General features: G+C 39.7%; 1 protein-coding gene across 2 annotated transcripts in view; it reads right to left on the bottom strand.

The window, feature by feature from the left end:
• NR1H4 (nuclear receptor subfamily 1 group H member 4) overlaps positions 1–1,151 on the bottom strand; it is a 37,470-nt gene extending 36,319 nt beyond the window's left edge. For both annotated transcript variants that reach the window (XM_030469400.1, XM_008505908.2), the window contains exon 1: positions 1,040–1,151. The gene's annotated coding sequence lies outside the window, so the exon portion shown is untranslated. The remainder of the gene's footprint in view (positions 1–1,039) is intronic.
• Between the last annotated feature and the right edge of the window lie 19,322 nt (positions 1,152–20,473).

Raw genomic sequence — 20,473 nt, 5'->3', positions numbered from 1 at the left:
GCAGTTTCATTCTAAAGCAAAAATAACCATCTAGAAGTCACTCACAAGTAAAACTGGGAATTCTACCAGAAGTCTCAATGGCATTTCTGTGGTTAAGCAATTAACTTTAAACAGTGGGCCAGCTTCTGACTGTCTTTAGGGTAACCTGCTGAAGACCATTTCTCTGTGCCTTCCTTTCTCCAGCATGTTTTCCATGCCTCACCTAATAAAACTGAAAATTCTCCTTTGTTAATCTGTTTTTCAGTCTTCATCTATCCTAGTGGGATCTCAAAACTAGTCTAGGATTTCTATATTCTCTTTAACACAAGCAGTTACAATGAAAATAACAAAAGCCAAGTGTGTCCCACCACAGTTATAATTTCCTGAAGATAAATGGCTAGCAGGAACACTCAGGAAAAAAAATAGGCATTTTCTTAAAAACTGGCAATGTATTCTAATTGCTTGAAATGTGAAACCTCCTTTTGGTTTTGCTAGTTATGTGAAATGAGTGCTAAAGTCCTGGACTTCGGAAGATGCCCCTGGAATCTGTACACAAAAGTATCAAACGAAGAAATTACATAAAACAAATATAACTGTTCCCTTTCTGGATTGTCCTCTGTTCTCCCATTAATCACATTTAGAACCCTTTCTGTTCCTAAAAGGATAAAAAAAATAACAAACCAGTACAATTCAAAAGCTAATGCACTTAATTAACTAGCTAATTTTATTGAAGGAAAGATCCACTATCAAAGTTATGCTTTCTTTTCCAGTGACATACAGACACAGAAACCAGCTTTCCAAACCAATTCCAACACTAACATTATTTTTAATGACCTTAACACTTTTCCCAGAGGGAATTCCTGCTGTTGTACCAGTTTCACAGATAAAATTACTACCCCTTCTATTATTCTTCAATAAAATGCTTGCTTTAAAAAAAAAAAAGAACTTTTTTTTTTTGCTGTTCAAAAATCCATTATTATCCACTAAATAATTCAGGCGAGAAAATTGCTTTTATAGTACACAACAGCAAGAGCTATCAGTTTAAGGAATTACTACTTACTGTTCTTTTCTGGAAGACTGCAAATGGCAGGATGTAAGACAGTTCTGCGCTCAGTTCAGTATCCTAACGATTCTCACACAGAAACATTTTTGTTTTGGTTTTTTGGGGGGTTTAGCAGAAGCCTGTAGTGATAACACAATGAATCAAAGCTTGGGCTCGTTGGCTCAGTGCCCAAATGGACAAGGATTACTCATTAACATTTCTTTCTTTGCGAAACTCTCCAAACACAGGCTATATTAAAACATTGTGGATTCCAGGCTTCTGCATCAGCCCAGAGACTCAAGATGCTTATTAATACTCTGGTTGGGTACAGGGAGGAAGTTGGCTCAGAAAGTAGGGTGATAGTACCTTGTTGTTGATTATAACATTTTTTTTGCACATTTATGTTATTATGACACCCTCAGCATCCTTGTCTTTCCCATCCAAAGACTCCAGAGTTCTTTCCAACACACACATTTGACTTCTAAGTATTTCTGGTTTTCGTTATACTTTTAGGGGAACTGAACATTACAATAAGTACTGAAGAAGCAGAACAAATTACAGCACCACGGGGATTTCAGGACACTAAAACTTGGTTACTGGATGCACCACAGTCTCTAACAAACTGCATCATTTTGATCTGGGCTTATCCCATGAAGCTTTGGGCGTGAAACTCAGGCCCTTAACTTTAAACCTAGTAGACTCATTCATTTTTTGTGCACAAGGGAACAAACTGGTGTCTGTGAATCAAATCCTGGGTAGGCTACACTGCACCTGAAAATGCTGATTTCTTGCCACCGACAGAAAGGGAACTGTGAATCACTACATCCCCATTTATCCAGTAGAGGAATTTGAAGTAAACTGGAGCAAACCCAGGCTGTTGTGTTTCAGCATCCTGGCTACACAACAAAGGTAATAACTCAGTTTTGCATTGCTAAGCATATCCAGTAGGGATGAGTTGATTTGGTAGTGGTATTGAGGCAAACTTCAGGCAGAGGGGACAGCTGGCACCTTCACTCACGGTCTACCACATTGTATATGCTCCTGTCCCTCTCTACATATTTGCACTGTCTGATCAAGAGAGAATACACAGAGACACAAGCTGTACCTCCTGCTTCAGAAAAGAGAGGCACTGGGCAGCAAACAGTCCTCTCTAGGAGAAAGGTGACAGCTTGCTTTCCCCCGTTTAACAGGAAAAAACAATTAAAATAGGTATATTCATCTTCCAGCTTATATCAAGGAAATGAAAAATGTCTATCCTTCCTTTAAAATGTAATTAAGAAAGGGACTTTCTCATGTGCCCTTGTATATTTGCCTGATAACCAGCCAAACACAAGTGGTATGAGAGGTTCCTGAAAAGATCAATGGGAGAACGAAGCTACAAGGGTGTCCTAGGACATTAGGGCTTCAAAGGGGATCCTGTTTCCAGGGATTTATGTCTACAGTTGATTCCAGCAGGCACTGGTCAGATGATAAGTACATTTAAGACTAAGGTTCTTTCAGCCCTCATTTCTGACTTCATGAAAACCATCACTACTGTACATTATGAGAATTCTTTTTTTAAAGATTCATGTTTAACAAAATCGACAAAAGACTTCCAAATATGAGAATTTTTCCACAATGATCCCATGCACACTAGACAAGGGATCTTCACAAGTCCAGACACTCCAACATCCCATCTGACACTTTCCAGTAAATATCCACTCCAGTGGTGCCTAGGAAACACATTAAAACAAACAAGCAACAACAACAAAACTCTCCCTTTGGTCATCCTGAGGCCAGTGATGGGATTTGTCCCTTACCAGGTGAATAAGTAGAGGCTGAGCCAAAAAGTCCAACAAATATATTATGTTTCATGGAGCTTTCCATGTCTTGGGTGTTTCTGAAGATCTTAAATCTCTTTTTCAGATTTCAGCCTTCAGCAGCATTGGTCCTAGAAGTTGTTGCTATTTAGAAGTCCCTAAGGACCAACCTTCTATAAAGGTTCTTCCCCCAAAACTATTTTTGTCTGTGTGGATGCTGTTTGTCAGACAGCACATAGCTCACCACCACAATAGAAACCGAATTTAATACCCTTATTCTCTAAAAAAAAATAATGTTGGGATGAGAACATTTTCCCTTCCCTTTCCTTTCAATATTAAGGAAGCAAGTGGCAAAGTGGAGATTTGTTCACTAATCAATAGACATTATTGGAAAAAACAAAGAATCCTCAATGACCAAAAGAGATGTTGCCTGTAGCAACGATATTTGGCATTACTAGTTCAAGGCAGGTGGTCATATTTTATTGTGGCTGATGTGCAAATGAAAATTGAACAGAAAAGAATTAGAGCAAATCAAATATATTTTCTGTAGTGTTACAAGACACTACCCACACAGCATCAAGGGAGAAAAGAGGAAGGGAAAAAATTCAAACCCAGCTACTTATAAATACAATATATTTTTCAAGATATATTGCATGCTATAATTTTTTAAATTTCAGTATATCGATTCACATCTTAAAGCTTCTCTAAACAATATTAAAATTACTTCTGAAACTGTAAAACAAAAGTGTTCTAAAGTACATGCATACTATTATGAATGAAGAGGCTGAGAGAGCTGGGGTTGTTCAGCCTAAAGAAGAGGCGGCTCAGGGGAGACCTCATCACTCTCTACAACTCCCTGAAAGGAGGGTGTAGCCAGGTGGGGGTTGGGCTCTTTTCCCAGACGACTTTCAACAAGACAAGAGGGCATGGTCTTAAGTTGTGCCAGGGGAAGTTTAGGTTAGATATTAGAAAGAATTTCTTTATGGAGAGAGTGATCAGGCATTGGAATGGGCTGCCCAGGGAAGTAGTGGATTCTCCATCCCTAGAGATATTTAAAAAGAGACTGGATGTGGCACTCAGTGCCATGGTCTAGCAACCGCAACGGTGGTTCAAGGGTTGGACTCGATGATCTCTGAGGTCCCTTCCAACCCAGCCAATTCTATGATTCTATGATATTCAACTACAAAAATAAGGATATATTTTTGTACATCTATATAAACCCCCAAACATTCAGCGCTAGAAAATACTGCTTCATAAACTCCCCAAATAATGAAAGAACTGGAGGTTCTGTTGTAGCTCCTATTTGTTCCACCCCCTGCTACTCTGCCTTTTCTCCACTGAGATAATTACCATCTCACACAAACACTGACAAGGTAATTCCATGCCCTCAGCCATGGAAAAGTCAGAAAAATCCTGCCAGCAAAGTAACATATCATCAAAAGTATGGATAGGAAAACCTAGAAGAGAAGGGGATAGGGAGGAAAGGAAGAAAAGCTAAGTGAGGCCTTCATCTTCAACATTTCCTTCTCTTCACACCCTTATGAATGCATCACCACCCATAAACATATATATACTTATAAATATAAATATTTTATATATATGTATATATATACATGCACACAAAAATGACCAGCACATACTTTACTTGTTTTTGCATAGAAAATCTTATCCACAGCAGTACAACTTTCTGCCTACTCAGAGGCAGTGTCTTGGGGTTCCAGCAGCATTCTACAGATGACAACTGCTCACAGCTAGTGTAAGGCCTGGGGTCTGTGTTTGTTTGACAGGCCAAAGGAAATGTGTCTTGACTGAGACCTGCTTCTGCTCAAGAACCTCTTTCCCCATGCTGAAAGCTCCCAGCATGAATGGCACTGTAGGCAACCAAGGGCTCATCTGAGCCAAACTTTGCCTCAGCACAAACCATCATTTACAGCCTGGAAAGTGTTCTTGACTATAAAGAGTTGCTACTAAAAAGCAGAGTCACTTGCAGCTTTTCTTTCACCCCTGCAGCAACTCTTGTTTATTATTGCTATGCAGGGGACATACGTCACCCACACCACCTCAGGTCATGGTCTGTCTCCCCAGACCAGCCATTCCTTGCTCTTAAACACTCTCAGAAATACCAATGTTAATCACTGTAATGAATAAAAGGAAGTTTTTAATTCCTTGAAGGATGGCAGAATACAATATTTTTTTATCAGATAAAGATAACTACCAGCCATACCTTGCTCTTAGACACTCTCAGAAATACCAATATTAATCATTTTAATGAATAAAAGGAAGTTTTTAATTCCTTGAAGGATGGCAAAATACAATAATTTTTATCATATGAAGATAAATAAGTCATCTTAATACATAAGGTTTCTTCTTTAAAGGTGAAAGGAAAAAAACCAAACACACACACAAAAAAAATCCCAAACAAACAACCCATAGGAAAAGAAAGGGGTCCAAAGTTTCAGTGAGTTAACTGTAGTAGCTGTTCATCTTTTTCCTCTTATATTTCAAAAAGTGCAGCAATAACTCCATTTTGAAGATTAGTTTAGCCTGTTGAACAAGTCATTAATTAGAGTCTTTTCATTATCAGTTGCTCCCTGATAATTTTGTTTCTGAACAGGACAAAAAAATATTGTTCAATAATCCTACATTGTGCCCCGATGAAATCCAACATTCTGACTTTATCACTCACATATTTTAAGTGCAGTGTCATGAAAGGGTAAAACGACCATGGAAAAATCTGTCCTAAGGGGGGAAATTCCTCCCAAAAGGCAGGCAGTTAATAGTTAGCCAACATCCTCTGACAAGAGCACATGTGTTATTATCACAATGCCACCTTACCCCCTGTCTGGGTCCAAGAGGAGAGCTGAGCGTATGTGGAAGCAGCTACAGTATCTGTTACTAAACTTCAATATGGGAATCTTGCCTTCCTTCCCTCTAGCTGACTTCAACTGAAATTGAAAAATTGTTTTTCTAAAAATAAACTCCTGATACGCCACATTAGATTCCCTCATTATTTAAAACTGTAATTAAGGCACTGATATTATATGCTCTTCCTCCTCTCCCCTTTCCTGCTAGGTTTTAGAAGTTTAAAAGTGCTTAAAGGAATCAGAGCTTTAAGCTAAATATGTTAATACAGTATTAGCCGATAAGAAATTCTCCTAGAGGCATCAAAGTAAATATATACTTTATTCTTTTTTTTTCCTCTTGACAGTTTGATATTATACAGTATGACAGTGATCAAGTTAATAGGGGTTAGCTTTCATTTATGTAAATATTTGGAGAGATAAAAATATTATGAAATGTTGATCTATTCCAGTAAATTAATGCACTGTCCTTTCAGTAATAAGTAGTTATTTTAAACTAAATGTCAAAGGTGATGAGTGAAGCATTAATAAATAAATAAATATTGGGATGTTTTTAGACGGGCTTTTGAATTGCTAAAATAGTCACACTAAGTAAATTAATTCTGCAGACTTCTAAACCTCTACTTCTTTCTCATACAGGGAAAAAAGGGTTAAAAGAATTAGTTCAGTAGCTAATATGAAACCATTTATTTCAGGATGGGAGAGGAAATGTAGTCTAGGCATCATATGACTGCACACTGCAGGCCATTGGAGGTGCAGGAGGAGCCTCTGCTAATGCTGTTTGGCAAGCCAGGGCCATTGCTAGACTTTTAAAGGCTTGGTTCTATACTGGGGCCTTCTAGAGAAGGCTCTACCATGTTCTGAACCACTGCAGACAGATTGTTGCTCTCATTACTTGTTTACAGGGGGGTCTGCAGAACAGGCACAGGACCTCAGATAAGTACTCAGAGAAGAGCCTAGGGGAACTTGGACCATCCTTCCTCAAAAGGTCTGTAACCACTTATGGAGAAGGGGTACATCACACACTTAACTCATTGGAAAGCTCAATATACTTGCCTAAACATCCAGGAGGAAGGTGAACATCAGGTTTGCCTAAGAAGAATCATGTAGGACTCAGGAAGAATCTGCCTCCTTCCCTTTTTAAGGAAGACAGTTGTATATTAGGGAGGAGCAAGTCTCCATTCCATGGGAAGCATGAGCTGGGACCTGAGGATAGCCCCACTAATAGGGCATAGTCACACAGTAGCTGAATGAGAGCAGGGAGCTGATAGGAACAGGCCCAGAGGAGGAAAGGGGGTGAATCAGAACCAGGGGCCATCCAGGGATCAGCCAAGAGCAGCAGGGCAAGGTACAGGACTAGAGACACATTACCTGCAGCATCAGCCCAAGGTCCACCTAGGAGGAAGAGCAGAGACAGGACTGGAGATAACACAGGCTAGAGCTTATACCTGCAGTCTGCTTAGAAAAAAAACCAACAATGAGCCAGTCCATGAGAAGACAGCACCCAGCACACCTCCAGCTTGTCACAGACCAGGACCAAAGCCCCAGGCTTGAGCTCAAATAGAATCCCAAGCCCATGGGCTGGGTGTGTGGGAGATCCCAGGTGAGGCTGATCAGGGCTGTTAAAGCCCATTACTGTCTTCACATGTGTCTGATGTAGACCAGAATGCATTTGTTGCTTTTTCCTTGTTCCCTACTAGAATTTGGACAAATGCTGAAGGCATTTATAGTCACTTGCAGCCAGCAAGGGAAGCAGCAGCAGGATGAGACCCCTGATGTTCAGATTGTACTAAAAAGACTGATATTAAAAAGCCAGTGTCACGAGTTCATATGAAGAATATTCACCACTCAACCCAGCTATGGAAAAATGAAAAGGACTGGGAATTAGATCACAATTGGGTACCTGGGTTCTGGATATAGCTGAGATGTTGCCAAACTCAGAAAACTGAGAAAGTACATCATGTTATCTTTCAACTGCCTCCACATTAATTCCAACAAAGTCAGGCATGACTCTATTGCTGGAGCCCTTGCCACCTCATTGTGGAAGATGCTGGTGGTTTGGCTGCTGAGCAGATTACAGCTAACAGCTCTGAAGTGGCCAGGGCTTTCCTAGGACAACTGTCTCCTTAGCCATTGAGGTGTAAAGAAAACATGAGGTACTTACTGCTGTAATTAACAAACATATGAGCAGGCATTGCCCATGTAGTGGGAGGAAAGAAATAAAGTAGAATGTGGAAGACCAGAGACAAGTGGGCAGAGGATCTTCATTTCATGGCCCAGGTCAGTCAGATCATCCTCAGTTTCCACCTATTGAAGGGTTGGTACCAACAAGAGAAAGGAATCTCAAGGCCAAAGAAAAGGGAGGTGGCTGAAGAGGAAGTTAAAGGGATGTTAAGCAATAGTTCTTGGGAGAATTAAAGGTTTTAAGTTTATTTTCCTTTCTGTCTTTATCTTCAGTTTACACAGTTGCATTCTGAAAACAAATTACTTCCCTGTTTGGAACAATGAAATTAAATGCAATATAAAGTTTATTAAATTTAAATAACACAAATAAGGAAATGCAGAGGCTACTTATCTCATAGTAGTTTTAATTTGGGCTCACTCTGAAGAGGAGCTTCATTTATCAAACTAATTTTGAATACCCTGAATACCCTTTTTGTGCAAAATTGGATCACATCCCAAAATATGAATCATTTGCATTGGCAGATCCCTCATTTATCTCAAATCTCACTTGGCAGACACACTTCATGTTCCCATCTCATCCCACATCAGAAAAGGTATAATAAAGACAGGTTATATGGAGATGTCATGTATGAGAAATTTGTCTAGTTCTTTTTCTTGTCTTCAGTGATGCCTCCTACCAAACCTTCACAACAAGGGGAATCTTACAAGCTAGTGAATTTTAGACTTTAACTGTTTCTCTAAATAGGTGGATAGAATGAGACAATTTATGTGAAAAAGGAGAAAAGTCAATTCAAAGCATGGCCGTTTATCTACTTAGTAACATTAGCCAATAGTTCCTCCCTCGGCACTGGCTCCTCACGAATATGGAGCCAGTTTAGATGTTTCAATCTTTTCTCTGGTGGTTTTCTCAAAATTGCCTCAAGCTAGTGAGGGACTGTGTTATAACTGAATTTACAAGCCCTCCCCCAAAACTCGTATTTCCCAGGAGCAGTGGAGTTGCCCAACAAGCAGGATGAGCCCTTTCTTGGCTGCTAACCCACAGAGAAATAAGTTTTCTGGAGCATGTGAGATCAGTCCTTATGTTTCACCAGTCCATTTTAGTTGTATTTGCATTTCTTGGACATAGAAATTGACCAACACAATGGCAAATGGGGAAAGATGTTACTGAAATACTGGCAAGGAGGTTCTTTGGAGCTATGTGTGGACTGAGCAGCCAGCCCCTGTGCTCAATTTTTTATCTGGTAGGAACTAGCAGAGAGATAAGCTCCAGCAGGAATCAGGACACCTCCTACCAAACACTTGAATGTACAGAGCCACCCAACAAAAAAGTCCTCAACCCACTTGAACCACCATGGAGAATAAAGTTCCAGTTTCTGATCTCTTGAATTTAAGTGAAAAGATAAAAACAAGAAAGCATCAATGATCAATAAATCAGGAAGCTGCTGTTCTGGTTATCTTGTGGATTACAGCTGAGTCCTAAATGCAGCAAACTTACACATTTCTGGGTACAAATCTTTCTTGGCTGAAGCATATGTGTATGCCTATATGCAAGTGCTGCTATTTTTACTCAAAGGAAACAGAATCTGTACATGTGATTAACAAAAAAATTAATGCAACTGACAACTGAGGGACAAAAATTTTGCCCTGTTTTTTTTCAGGTAGTCTGTCCCCCATAATATTGGCTGATGATAAACACAGAAGTAGAAGCTGATTGGAGGAGCATCAAAGGTACCAAATATTGGAATAACCATAGGATTACAACTGATGCTGTTCTAACTGATGATGCCCCACATGTAATGCATGCTGCCAGAAAGTCAGCCATGTGTAAACAAAAAAGAAAAGACTCCTTCCTGTATGCATAGACCCATGCATATCAGGGTTATATCAAATATGTATCAAATTATTACTATATATCAAATATAATATCAAATTAGCCAGACACTAGCAGATGATTCTATATTTCAGACTGTGTCTTAATTATGTGGAGCCAATAAATGTAGAACCTACAGACTAAAAGATTGATTCATGTAGCAATATTGGGTTTTAAAAATAGAAAATATTTTTCTCCTGAATGTGTGATATCAACATGGAAATGTGCGTAAACCCTGGAACTACAATTTTTCCCCTTCACATCCAGCTCATTCCAGAGAGCACCAAGGAAGAGTATACCTAGCTCTTATCACTTGTAATTTAGTCCAAGAAAGTTAACTCAAAATTACTAAATAGAGCTGCTATTCTCCCGGTGATGGAATTACTGCTCAAGTAGGTGATGAACTGTAACCTTGAACTATGCAAGACCTTAATGCCACTGCTATAGTGCAACACCCTCTGTATTAAAAAATGTTTTCCTGAAGGAATAGAAATTCCACAGTTTTTTAGGAAAGGTTGAGAAAGCAATAATGCAGTTGTGGTGTAGGGTTGATCTTGAAATGAAATTTAACAAACATAATATTCAATATTATGATATCTTCCTCTGATATTAAAGGTAATACAAAAATAATTTGCCTGGGAAAAAGGATAAATAAAAAATACCAGTGACTGTAAATAAGCAGAACAGAAAAATATAAGTGAAGTTGAAAATCTTAGTACTACAAGTTCTGAGTCGGAGAACTGTATTTTTTATACTTGATACTTTCTAAATCTCTTTTAAAACTAGCAAGTTGAAAATCATTTTATCAGTTTAATCATTGACTAGTTGCCTAACCTGTCTTGTTACTTAGGTCTTTAAAAGTCAACAGATAATAATACGAAATAAATAAAACCTTTGTCACTCATTCCTACATCAAGTTTTACGTAACTCTCCTAAATGAGTTGCAACAGAAACCTTTGAACAGCATGCCAGTAAAATGGACTGTATTGCAAAGAAGCTGATAAAGTCTTGTTTGGAATATTGTCAATTTATTCCAGGAATTTAACTGTAATTAACCATATACTTTAGGCTTCTTGAATGTAATAAATCTCAGTTCTGTAAATATACAGCTCTTCATTTCTTCAAGTGGAATAGCTTGATCTATAACAGCCTGAATACAGCCCTTTCCTTTCTTGAGATTGCCAGTAAAAGTGGGCAGGGACACAATGATTTCTGTAATAGCAAAGTCAGCCAGCAGGTGCTAAAATTATATGAGACCTTGACTGCTTTTACACTTGACTTTGGATTACTTCAAGGTGTGGATTACTTCAACTGAGGTGTGAAAAAACTCTGTTCTCCTGTACTGATCCTTCATCCCTCTACTCAGTATCACAATTTAACAGGATTTTAGCAACCTACTTCCTAGTCCAGAGTTTAAGCGATCAATTAAAAATTGGGGCTGTCTACTTTTTTTTTGCCTTTAGATGATGGATACTCACACACTTTGTGCTGAAAAATTAGTTACTCCCCAATGCAGCATGGGGGGAGAGAGGGGAGGTGGTGTGGAGTGTGGAGAAAAGGAATTTCTCAGGTCTGTGTGCAACTGCAGGGCTCTGATTTTGTTGGGATCATGGAATCACGGTGGGATAGCTCATATTACTGGAGATCTGCCTTGGATGGATATAGGCTCTTTAGGAAAAACAGACCAGGTCAGCAAGGAGATGGATTTGCTCTCTACAGGAGATCATGCGTGGAGCTCTTGCCTAGGGATGGAAGTTGAGCCACCTGAGAGTTTACAGAGTAGAATTAGAGGCAGAACAACGAAGGGAATGTTGTGATGGGTGTCTTCTATGAGACCTTTTTTTAACAAACAGAAGTCTTGTGTGTGCAGTCCATTGTCCTTGTGAGGGATTTTAATCACCCCATATCAATTGGAGGGATAACACAGCAGGAACAAACAATGCAAGTAGTTTCTTGAGTTAATTTCTGATAACTTGTAACAGACTTCAACTGGGAAAAAGTGACTGAAGAGCTGAAGACAGGAGATGGTCTGCTGGAGCTGGTTCTTTAAAACAAGGAAGAACTCCTTAGGACTATGAAGTTTGTGGCCAGCTTTTGTTGCAGTGATAATGGGGTAGTGAAAATAAAGAACTGAAGAGGCAGAAACAAGGTAAAAAGCAGGTTCATAACTATCCTGCAGCAGGAGAGCATGCTTCAGTATGGTGAGGACTTGTTTGGAACAATCCCATGGACTATGACCCGAGGGAGAAAAGCGGTCCAGAAGAGCTGGTTAACACAGAATCACCTCCTCTAAGCTAAAGAACAGTAGGAAACCAAGAAAAGGTGTCAGGAGGCTTGTGTGGATCAGCAATGAGCTCCTAACTAAAATAAAGCATAAAAAAGAAGCATACAGTTGGTGGAAGCAGTGCCAGGTGACCAAAGAGGAATATGGGCCACGTAAAGCATGCAGAGATGGTGTTAATAAAGCCAAAGCCTACCTGGCATTGTATCTGGGGAGAGACAAAGTATCAGGAACAGGTCAAGGGAGGTGATCTAAGCCCTGGTGAGACAAATTGGGACTGCTCAGTCCAGCTCTGGTATCCCCAGGGCAAGTAGAATATGGACTTACCAGAGAGAGTACAGTGAAGACTATGAAGATGTTTAAGGGGTTGCAGCACCTGATGTGTAAGGAGGGGCTAAGACATCTGGGAGTGTTCAGCCTGGAGAAAGCTCAATAGGGATCTCCTGAATGTGTATGAATAAATGATGAGACAAAGATGGAACCAGATGCTTCTCAGTGATATCCACTGCACTGTACAAGAGGCACCTTACATTACGTGAAACAGGGAAAAACATTTAAACATATGAAAATACTTTTTTTCATTATAAAAGTGATCAAATACTGGACCAGGCTGCTCAGGGGACTTGTGGAGTCTCCACATTTGGAAATGCTCAGAATCCAGCTGCAGGAGAAGTTGGACTAGTTTACCTCCACAGGTCACTTCCAACCTCAACTATTCTGTGATACTGTAAGAAATAATGTGTTGTGGAGTAACCAAATAAACCTGGGCACCTTTCATTAAGACAACAGATACAGAAATCTTGCTCCCTGTAAAAAATGTAGCATTACTAAATAAATTAAAATGTAAAGCCTACTCCCACTTTGGGGAGCACACCAGGTGAGAAAACTCAAACTCAGCTATGGATGAGCAACCAAAATCTGACAAATTTGTGCAATTTCACATTTTCTTGAGGGAAGACTAATGAAAATACTAATGAAGAAAACACTGTGCTTCCTAGAAGGATTTGTACCAGCTGTGATGAGGATATCTGCATGTGTGCTGTTGTTGCACTGGAGGATTTTCTGACCTTCAGCTCTTGCAGTAATTTCATGGCTCAAGGAAATATGCTGTGTTTTCTTTTCAAACTAACACATGTACGTGTCCTCTAAAACTATCCCAACTGTTGTAACAAACCACGGAACAACCCGCTAGCAAACTTCATCTAGGGGCCATTTCTGAAGAGGCAGATTCTTTTGTTAAACTTTGGGGAAGTGTTTCCCAACGAGTGGGAGTGAGTCAGCACCACAACTTCTCTGAAAGATATAAAATTGCCCAAGAACAGCTTCTAAATAATCTTCCTGCCTCAGTCATGGCATGAGGGAGACAGGGGCTCTGTGGGCTCTGGGCCTGCACTCACCCCTCCCTCATGCCATTTGTGGGGACCCCGCAGCACTGAGGAGAAGGGCCAGAGCCCACTGGAACCATCCCAGCTCCTTCATTAAAGAATAAAAATATGTGGGCCACAGATATGGCTGGAGGAGGGATGAACTGGGAGCAGCAGGTGCTTGGATTGGGATAAACTCAGAAGACAGAAGAAATTCTCCGAGGGATGCATCTCACGCTCCGACAGCTTCTGTAATCCCTGCAGCCAGCGAGGGGAGGGGACAGGGACTTTGACTGAAGTTTCCCTCCCAGTTTTGTCAGCAACTTTGTCCTTCAGCTCTGTCCAAGTGCAACCTTTCCCTGTGTGCTCCGGCAGAGCAGAGGCTGCCAAGCAGGGACAGCGCAGCCTTGACCTTCGGCCATCCAGGGCAACACCTTAGCTGCCCGCCATGACCAGGCTGCTGCAGCTGCCACTGCCAGAACAAACCTCAGCTCCAAACATCCCCCTTTATGGCATTAAAAAAAAAAAAAAAAAAAAAAATTAAAATTATTACAAATGAATCCTTTGCTCTTACTGACTCTGTGCTGTCCTGGGGTCTTGTGTACTCTTCCATGAATTAGCAAGGGTCAGGAGAAGCCACAAATGAAAAAAAAGAAAATACAGAGTAAACATAAGATCCAGCACAACCGTAGCTTTTTTCTGTACTATGTCCAAAGGGCTGTAAACCTGTCCCCAGGAGGAAGCCATGGGGAAAGGGAAGCAAACAGTGTGGGTGGGACAGAGGGTATTCTCTCTGTCACTGAGGGACACCCACAGCTGGGCTCCCTCCCCGCTCCCTGGGCATACCGCATACAGCAGCATCATTACACAGAGTAACATCACACCCAGTTAGGTTGGTTCTCCTTCACTTCTTTGTGTTCTTAACATTAATGTTTTTAATATGTAAGTTCAGGTTACACTTCAGTATTACGTTTTTTCTCTTTCCCACCATGCATCAGCAGGGGCCCATTAAGCCACCTTTATCCCCCTGAAGATTTTTCAAGGTACAAACTACAGAAATTAACACTGTCAGGACATGCAGTGGGTCTCTCAGAACATGCAGAAATCTTTCTTTTGATTTACATGTAGGAATGAGCACAGGGAGCAAATAGATGCCTCCCTAAAAAAAGAGAAAGCCCCATTCCTCTTTTCTTAATCATAGCATCGGCAAGTTTCTACAACTATTTCCCTCCCTATGCCCAGGAGAGGGAAAGCACCTGGCATGGTGCTTTAGGTGATGGTTGCCAGCTCCTGAGAGCAGATCCATCTTTATTGGGAATCCAAAATATTTCCTGGTTTACAGAAGTTGTTGTCTTCCCAAGATTGGTGATCCAAAGATTCGTGAGACACCTCTGGGCAACAACAGCTGAACCATCAGAGATTTATTTCTCATGAGTTCCAGTGTTTTCCTAACATATATTTAACAAAATAGCCATGACCTGCCCAAAGGAACTCTGAATTTGTCATGCAGGTAGAACTAAACCTAAAACAAGGAACAAAGTAGGTGCCAAAAGATTTTACAGAAAGAGTCCAAGCATTGGCTTTATTGAGTAGATAAATGCAGTTATAGATAAACAAACGTAGTCTGTTGGCTGCTGCATATATCCAATTCACTAATTAAATGAGGGAGAGAACCAAGTTAAATGAGTCAAGCTTTTATTATGACAGAGAGTTAAAATATCCAAATGGTATGCTCTTGGGGAAAAATGGGTTGGCTCTTATTATGTTATTTTTAAAGGTAGGTCAGCACAAGAAAGAACAATCTTACTAAATTTCTTACATAAATTTGTTCCTTTGCTTACGTAATTTTGCATGCAGGAGATCTGTAAAAATGAAAAGCAATAGAAACACTAAAACCCAAAAAAGGTTAAGATAAAAAGGGATAATTTTTCCTGTCACAGCTAAACATTGTTATCAAGTTGAAGTTACAGCTGATATCAGTATGTGAGTAATTAAAAGCATTTTTTCAAAGAAGCTTGCCAGATTGTCTTCTGCATGTACATATAGAGCTGCAGTAGTGTTCAAAGGGTGACCTCAACATAACTATTTGGATGACATAAGAATGAGAAGTTTCTAATCTCTCAATTTCATGAGAGCTAAGTTTTGAAATGAGACCTGAGTGAACTCCCTGAACCTTGTAATGATGCAGAATTTCAGGTCTTGAGCCATCCTGTAGGTTGTAACTCAAAAATCTAAAGAACTCCAAATTCTATTTCTATGATTTGGAAGCTGATTCATTGTCCATCCTCAGCTCTTTTTCTGTATTGGCTCTTAGGTACAACCTTATTTCTCTTTTTCTCTTTCCCCCTCTCTGTTCTTTTAATCACAAGAAATATTAACTTCTTGCTCTTGAAATGCAAATAATTAAATAGCATTCTCAAATTAAATTTAAAAAGGGAAGAAAAAATACTATACGAAACCTGTTTAGGTTTTGTTTTGTTCGTTTTTTTCACAAAATTCTCTTTAAAGAAAACAGTGACTAACCTTAAAGATCTCTGTAGCTATCTGACAACAGGAGTCAGCAGGAAATATTTAAAGCCAGAACACATTTTGCGTGATCTTGAATTCATTTTTACCTTGCTACTTTCAAATCAATTATGTTACACACATGAGACTCCTCCTGGCAATTCGTTAACATCTGGATGCCCTTGTTAAATTTTTTATTCAAAAGTCTGTATGTTCTTTTGGACTAAGTGATTATTTCCCAGCGTAAGTTTCTACTCAGGTGAAATTTCATTGTTCTCTCAGTAATTTTGTCTTTCCCACTATAGGGATTATTTTGTTTTACTGCTACATAAATATAATAGGAGTGTTACTTAGCATTAGAATTTTTCTAATAGTGCCCAGAAAACATGAGATGTCAGGGAAATAAAAGCTGTAGCTTTTTTGTTCTAAATAAAGATCAATGGATAACTACACTGGACAATATATAGCTAGGACTTACTGTTCTACTTTTTGTGTCCTCAGACTTAAATGAATATTCCATGGCCTATGATCTATTCTACCATTTCACACTGTGAAGAGCTGACTCTTCCTTAGCTTGCTTAACACCTCTTTTCCAATATAAACCCAATTTCGATTCATTCTGCAATCAGGAAATCACTTTCAATTCAAACTCTGAGTGTTTGAGCACTGACTTATATTTGAAAATATGCAAAAATTATTTTGGACAAGGAGACACAAAACCATGCATATAATGCAATACATGATGCTTTATCAAGCTAATATTTCTCCGTAGAAAATACCATTTGAGTTATTCACACACATTCGCATTAGAGCCACGACTTTCTTGGAGTTAGGCTGGGATATGCCAGCTGTTTGCCTGATTGTTTAAATGTTCCAAATTCTCACATATTTTTAAAAAATAGTTGTAGCAGAAACACCCTCAGTGAGTGCGTTTTGTCAGATCCCACAGGAAAAGGCTCTTGGAGAAGATTGCAGACAGACACATCCAGCAAAACTGGAGTTACAAAGCCTGTTTGGTCACAGTGAGTTGGCTTTACTCTTGGTCATACAGTGTTGTGGAAGCTACTGTGTAGATCAAAGAGTTGATTAAGTAACCAAGATTTCCAGGAAAGAAAATTAATTTCCAACCACTGCTGTTGTTTACACTTCATGCAATGCACCTGAACAATTTTAAACAGATCAAAAGGAAAAGAAGAAAGACAGCCCAAACATCTGAATGTTGTTGCCTAGAAAAGCATTGTGGTCTGTGCATAATATCTGATCATCAGAGATTATGTTCTGCCTCCTGAAGCAGTTAAATTTAGGATAAAAAGTGTTTACTTGAATGCAAAAATTTTTTTTGCAAAAAATTACAAATTGCCAATATTTTAATTGTCAAAATAATTTAAGCCATTACTTTCAGAGTATTAAATAATGATCATATGTCCATTGAAGTCTGAACTAAATCAGTGCAGTCTGTAGATACAAAATGATTCTGCTAAACTAAACTCACTGTGTTACTTGTGACATCTGTGGTGCATATCCTCAATAGTAAGAAACTGCAGATACACTGACCAGAGACACAACAGCTCTTGTGTGCCTGGTGGCCATTTCTCAGAGTTTCTGAGAAACTGAATTTTTGTAGTTCTTTGTCACAACAATGACATTCACTTGATTTGTGTTCCTCTTAGCAAAACAGGAAAAATTACCCTTCATCATTATTGGGAAAATTATGCTTCTTAGAAAACATTATAGAATCACAGAATGCTTTGGGTTGGAAGGGACCTTAAAGACCAAATAGTTCCAGCCCCCTTGCATGGGCAGGGAAACCTTCCACTAGACCAGGATGCTCAAAGGCCCATGCAGCATGGCCCTGAACATTTCCAGGGAGGGAGCATCCATAACTTCCCTGGGCAAAATGTTCCAGCCTCACAGGAAAAAATTTCCTCCTAATAGCTCATCTAAAACCACCCTCTTCCAGCTTGAAACTGTCCCTCCTTGTCCTGTTGTTATGTGACCTTGTGAAGAGTCTCTCTCCAGGTTTCCTGTCGACCCCTTCAGGTACTGGAAGGCCACTCTAAAGTCTCACCAGAGGCTTCTCTTCTCCAGGCTGAACAATCCCATCTCACTCAGTCTGTGTAGTGAAACAAGGCAATCAGGGGTAGCTAATTACAAGGTGGGAGGTGTGAGCTGAGCATGCATTCCGAAGTTCACCTTTTATTGGTTGCCCAATCCTGCTCATACACAGCTGGGGTAGGCCTTAATTGGGCACAGGGGGGCTTGGCACAAGCTCATGCCTCCCACCTCGTAATTAGCCACACCTGATTGCCTCATTTCACTACAAGTCTGTCTTCATAGGAGAGGTGCTCCAGTCCTCTGATGACCTTCATGTCCTTCCTCTGGAAAGACAGGTCCATGTCCTTCTCTTGGGGACCCCAGAACTGGGCATGGTGGGGGGTCACAGGAGCAGAGCACAGGGGGAGAATCACCTCCCTTGACCTGCTGGCCGTGCTTCTTTTGATTCAGCCCAGGATGTGGTTGGCTTTCTGGATGGCAAGCACACATTGCAGGCTCATGGTGAACTTTCATGGACTGAAATCCTTAAGTCCTCCTCAGAGCTGTTCCAAATCCATTCTCTGCCCAGCCTGTATTTGTGCTTGGGATTACCTGGACTCACCAGCCTTACTGTTTCTAGAATAGTCCATTGTCTGGTCTTCCCTTTCCTTTTTGCCAGATTGGATTTACAAAGATTCTTGTATTAAATAATTTTCTAATCTGACTTTCCCTATCAAGAGTTCCTGTCATAACTACACGCGTGCTAGGCGACTGGAGAAGGAGGAAGAAGCTGTCTGATTTGCACATATGCAAAGAAGTGTCTTATTTCCTAACTTGCTGTGGAAGTTCAAAGATAGTTTGACAGCAGCTAGTCCAGCTCTTTTGATAGACTGGTGAGAATATTTACTCAAGCTCCTGCCACTTAAATCTCAAAATATTGTCTATAATCTGTAAGAATAAGATATTTTCTTACATGTGTTCTAGATGTCTGCAGTGAAATAAGCAACTCTAATCTAAAGTCTAGAATTCTGAAAAAATATTCTTTTCAGTCCTCACAGAATAAAGTGATTAGATGCTTTTGAAGTGACTGTTAAACTGCATTGTGTCAAGGTAGGATTGAGCTGTACCATAACAAGTACCCCCAATAACTGAATATCTGCTGATATCAATTTAAAAGTCTTCACTTTAGGCATGCATTCATTCACCTCACTTTATTTCTTAACCATATTTAGCTGTAGATTGGATTTTGCTGTGTAGAAAGTGAACCAGAGATACGAAAAGAGAATCAGTTAACTTCCTGGTGCCCCTGTTTGCATTTGTATGGAAGATAAATCATCCATGGATTCAAATGGATATGCAAGCGTAACTCCACTCATGGCACTCCAAGAAAATAGCAAAATGTGTGTTAGAAATCTTCAAATCTCATGAGAATCACAGTGGCTGTATATGGTACATAAGAACATTCATAATAATGAAACATCACAAAGAACATCATAGGCTAGACAGGATAGATTTCACTTGAATTTAATGAGGCAGTAATCATAATAAAGACAAATTAAATCACAGATTACTGAAATACTCCATTCTGAAAAGAGTATTAGTGCCACAATGAACCTCTATGTGTTGCAGCTAACTGCTTGAGATCATACAGCATGCTCCACTGGTTATTCTAAAAATGGTAGAAAAAGGCTAAAGCCTCTTTAAACTGTCAAACATATACCAATGGCAAAAGAAAATTTCTTTTAGACATAAATACTCTGCTAACTCTCAAACGGTTCTGTACTTTTGCAGCAATAGCAAGACTGAGGCAATAGAAAAGTTACAGATCCAAAACTAAAGACTTTGCTTGTATAAGTAAGCTCATTCACCTATATGAGGACAGATGGAGGCTGAGGCCAGGAACTCTATTAGTGTAATACTAGAAAAATATATTCAAGTTACTTCACAATAATGAATTGAGAGAGAAACCTAATCCCAACAGGACTAAGATTTCCTTTGATAAGGATTCATAATATTGCATCACTAACGATGATCTTGTATTCAAAATTATTTCATGCCAGCACAAAATCTTTGAAGGTGGAGAAATCTCAAAAGTATCCATTTTATTACCTTATCCAGGCTCTGTGGGCTATGCATATAAAGCAGACTGTTAATCTATTTGAAGAAACTTTTGAAGTAATACTGTGTCATTGCTGCTACATGTTCCTCTTCCTGTTGTTGAGTTAGCATTAGTAATTAATTAAAGCCTAATTAAAGCTTAGTCTCAAACTAGCTTTTCTTTCAACATGAGCCTGCAGTTTGGCATGGGTTAAGCAGCTCAAATCCAGCCTACAGGAATTCTAAACAGGCAAAGCAGGGCCTCTCAGGGCAGATTTTCATGATACTGGAGCCCCATTAATTAAATATGGAGCTGTGGATTTACCATATGACCTTGTCCTTTCTCCTTGCTCTTACACCCATGGGTTTACACCAGGCAGGAGCCCTGCCAGGGCTGGTTGTCTTCTAACAGGTGCAGGAGCTCCTCCCAAGGGAACACAATGCCTGAGAAAATATT

The sequence above is a fragment of the Calypte anna genome, chromosome 1, assembly GCF_003957555.1.
Source record: "Calypte anna isolate BGI_N300 chromosome 1, bCalAnn1_v1.p, whole genome shotgun sequence".
NCBI classification, from domain to species: Eukaryota; Metazoa; Chordata; class Aves; order Apodiformes; family Trochilidae; genus Calypte; species Calypte anna.
The sequence above is the reverse complement of the archived record's forward strand: the minus strand, read 5'-3'. Positions and strand labels throughout refer to the sequence as shown.